This window comes from Desmodus rotundus, chromosome 2 (genome assembly GCF_022682495.2).
Source record: "Desmodus rotundus isolate HL8 chromosome 2, HLdesRot8A.1, whole genome shotgun sequence".
Taxonomy (NCBI): Eukaryota; Metazoa; Chordata; class Mammalia; order Chiroptera; family Phyllostomidae; genus Desmodus; species Desmodus rotundus.
Genome location: NC_071388.1, coordinates 80,782,446 through 80,786,832, shown reverse-complemented (window position 1 = coordinate 80,786,832; position 4,387 = coordinate 80,782,446).

Below are 4,387 nucleotides of genomic sequence, written 5' to 3'. Positions count from 1 at the left end.
ACTCCTCAAGGAGGACCCCTTTACGGATGGAAGAAAAGTGGGATCTTCGCAGTCGTGGTTTCGGGCCAGAGGGGTCTGCGGGTTTGCCTGTACGAACGCCAGGTGCTCGCACAACGGGCCCAGGTGTTTGAGCCCCGTGGAGGCAGAGGGCTGCTTATTGCTGGATGATAGTGTCCTGCAGGGTTAAGGGATGGCGTGGGCACTCCCAGGGCGACAGAGGGCACCTGGCCTTTAGAGAGTTCCCTGGAAAATTCCCCCCCCCAGGCCCCTGGTCCACAAGTCTATCCTGCGCACAGTGTCTGTGCGAGGCTGGGAGTGCTTCTGGGGAGTGTTCCCCAGCGGAAATCGCGTGGTCCTTTAGGTGACAGGGAGGGCTCCTGTGTCCTCGGACAGGTGCCCAGGGACCCTGTGGAACTGCTGTGACCTCTAAAGGATGGGTCAGGTGAGCCGAGGAAGGCGTGTGCTTGGGAGCCTGAGTGCGCATGCGCGGCCCACGTATAGGCCCGAAACGAGCCAGCCGTGGCTCGGAGAAAAGCCATCTCCTGGGGGCCTCCCCATGTTCCTCCACTCCCCAGGGAGGGCCCCTTTACGGATGGAAGAAAAGGGGGATCTTCGCAGTGGTGGGTTCGGGCCAGAGGGGTCTGGGGGTTTGCCTCCACGTACGCCAGGTGCCCGCACACCGGGCCCAGGTGTTTGAGCCCCGTGGAGGCAGACGGCTTCTTATTGCTGGATGCAAGTGTCCTGCGGGGTCAAGGAAGGGCATGGGCACTCCCGGGCGACACAGGGCACCGGGCCCTTAGAGAGTTCCATGGAAAATCCCCCGCCCAGGGCCCCGGTATCCAAGTCTGTCCTTAGCACACTGTCTGTGCGGGGCTGAGAGTGCTGCTGGGCAGTGTGGCCTAGGGGAAATCGCGCGGTCCTCTGAGTGGCAGGGAGGGCTTCTGTGTCCATGGACAGGTGCGCAGGGACCCTGTGAAACTGCTGTGACCTCTCAAGGGCGGGTCACCTGACCCCTCCATGGTGGGACAGGTGACCTCCCAAGGGTGGGTCACGAGACCCCGAAAGGGTGGGTCACGTGACCCCAAAAGGGTGGGTCACGAAACCCCTCAAGGGTGGGTCACGTGACCCCTCAGGGGTGCGTCACGAGACCCCCCAGGGGTGGGTCACGTGACCCCGCAGGTGTGGGTCACGTGACCCCTCAGGGGTGGGTCACGTGACCCCTCAAGTGTGGGTCACGAGACCCCCCAGGTGTGGGTCACGTGACCCCTCAGGGGTGCGTCACGAGACCCCCCGGGGGTGGGTCACTTGACCCCTCAAGGGTGGGTCAGGAGACACCTCAAGGGTGGGCCCCGTGACCCGAGGGAGGCCTGTTGTGGGGAGCCTGAGTGCGCACGCGCGGCCCACGTATAGGCCCGAAAGGAGCCAGCCGCGGCTCGGAGAAAAGCCATCTCCTGGGGGCTTCCCCGTGTTCCTCCACTCCTCAAGGAGGACCCCTTTACGGATGGAAGAAAAGTGGGATCTTCGCAGTGGTGGGTTCGGGCCAGAGGGGTCTGCGGGTTTGCCTGCAACGAACGCCAGGTGCTCGCACAACGGGCCCAGGTTTTTGAGCCCCGTGGAGGCAGAGGGCTGCTTATTGCTGGATGATAGTGTCCTGCAGGGTTAAGGGATGGCGTGGGCACTCCCAGGGCGACAGAGGGCACCTGGCCTTTAGCGAGTTCCCTGGAAAATTCCCCCCCCCAGGCCCCTGGTCCACAAGTCTATCCTGCGCACAGTGTCTGTGCGAGGCTGGGAGTGCTTCTGGGGAGTGTTCCCCAGCGGAAATCGCGTGGTCCTTTAGGTGACAGGGAGGGCTCCTGTGTCCTCGGACAGGTGCCCAGGGACCCTGTGGAACTGCTGTGACCTCTAAAGGATGGGTCAGGTGAGCCGAGGAAGGCGTGTGCTTGGGAGCCTGAGTGCGCATGCGCGGCCCACATATAGGCCCGAAACGAGCCAGCCGCGGCTCGGAGAAAAGCCATCTCCTGGGGGCCTCCCCATGTTCCTCCACTCCCCAGGGAGGGCCCCTTTACGGATGGAAGAAAAGGGGGATCTTCGCAGTGGTGGGTTCGGGCCAGAGGGGTCTGGGGGTTTGCCTCCACGTACGCCAGGTGCCCGCACACCGGGCCCAGGTGTTTGAGCCCCGTGGAGGCAGACGGCTGCTTATTGCTGGATGCAAGTGTCCTGCGGGGTCAAGGAAGGGCATGGGCACTCCCGGGCGACACAGGGCACCGGGCCCTTAGAGAGTTCCATGGAAAATCCCCCGCCCAGGGCCCCGGTATCCAAGTCTGTCCTTAGCACACTGTCTGTGCGGGGCTGAGAGTGCTGCTGGGCAGTGTGGCCTAGGGGAAATCGCGCGGGTCCTCTGAGTGGCAGGGAGGGCTTCTGTTTCCATGGACAGGTGCGCAGGGACCCTGTGAAACTGCTGTGACCTCTCAAGGGCGGGTCACCTGACCCCTCCAGGGTGGGACAGGTGACCTCCCAAGGCTGGGTCACGAGACCCCAAAAGGGTGGGTCACGTGACCCCAAAAGGGTGGGTCATGAAACCCCTCAAGTGTGGGTCACGTGACCCCTCAGGGGTGGGTCACGAGACCCCCCAGGGGTGGGTCACGTGACCCCTCAGGGGTGCGTCACGAGACCCCCCAGGGTTGGGTCACGTGACCCCGCAGGTGTGGGTCACGTGACCCCTCAGGGGTGGGTCACGTGGCCCCTCAAGGGTGGGTCACGAGACCCCTCAGGGGTGGGTCACGTGACCCCTCAAGGGTGGGTCACGAGACCCCCCAGGGGTGGGTCACGTGACCACTCAGGGGTGCGTCACGAGACCCCCCGGGGGTGGGTCACGTGACCCCTCAAGGGTGGGTCAGGAGACACCTCAAGGGTGGGCCCCGTGACCCGAGGGAGGCCTGTTGTGGGGAGCCTGAGTGCGCACGCGCGGCCCACGTATAGGCCCGAAAGGAGCCAGCCGCGGCTCGGAGAAAAGCCATGTCCTGGGGGCTTCCCCGTGTTCCTCCACTCCTCAAGGAGGACCCCTTTACGGATGGAAGAAAAGTGGGATCTTCGCAGTGGTGGGTTCGGGCCAGAGGGGTCTGCGGGTTTGCCTGCACGAACGCCAGGTGCTCGCACAACGAGCCCAGGTTTTTGAGCCCCGTGGAGGCAGAGGGCTGCTTATTGCTGGATGATAGTGTCCTGCAGGGTTAAGGGATGGCGTGGGCACTCCCAGGGCGACAGAGGGCACCTGGCCTTTAGAGAGTTCCCTGGAAAATTCCCCCCCCCAGGCCCCTGGTCCACAAGTCTATCCTGCGCACAGTGTCTGTGCGAGGCTGGGAGTGCTTCTGGGGAGTGTTCCCCAGCGGAAATCGCGTGGTCCTTTAGGTGACAGGGAGGGCTCCTGTGTCCTCGGACAGGTGCCCAGGGACCCTGTGGAACTGCTGTGACCTCTAAAGGATGGGTCAGGTGAGCCGAGGAAGGCGTGTGCTTGGGAGCCTGAGTGCGCATGCGCGGCCCACGTATAGGCCCGAAACGAGCCAGCCGCGGCTCGGAGAAAAGCCATCTCCTGGGGGCCTCCCCATGTTCCTCCACTCCCCAGGGAGGGCCCCTTTACGGATGGAAGAAAAGGGGGATCTTCGCAGTGGTGGGTTCGGGCCAGAGGGGTCTGGGTGTTTGCCTCCACGTACGCCAGGTGCCCGCACACCGGGCCCAGGTGTTTGAGCCCCGTGGAGGCAGACGGCTGCTTATTGCTGGATGCAAGTGTCCTGCGGGGTCAAGGAAGGGCATGGGCACTCCCGGGCGACACAGGGCACCGGGCCCTTAGAGAGTTCCAAGGAAAATCCCCCGCCCAGGGCCCCGGTATCCAAGTCTGTCCTTAGCACACTGTCTGTGCGGGGCTGAGAGTGCTGCTGGGCAGTGTGGCCTAGGGGAAATCGCGCGGTCCTCTGAGTGGCAGGGAGGGCTTCTGTTTCCATGGACAGGTGCGCAGAGACCCTGTGAAACTGCTGTGACCTCTCAAGGGCGGGTCACCTGACCCCTCAAGGGTGGGACAAGTGACCTCCCAAGGCTGGGTCACGAGACCCCAAAAGGGTGGGTCACGTGACCCCAAAAGGGTGGGTCACGAAACCCCTCAAGGGTGGGTCATGTGACCCCTCAGGGGTGGGTCACGAGACCCCCCAGGGGTGGGTCACGTGACCCCTCAGGGGTGCGTCACGAGACCCCCCAGGGGTGGGTAACGTGACCCCGCAGGTGTGGGTCACGTGACCCCTCAGGGGTGCGTCACGAGACCCCCCAGGGGTGCGTCACGTGACCCCTCAGGGGTGCGTCACGAGACCCCCCGGGGGTGGGTCACGTGACCCCTCAAGGG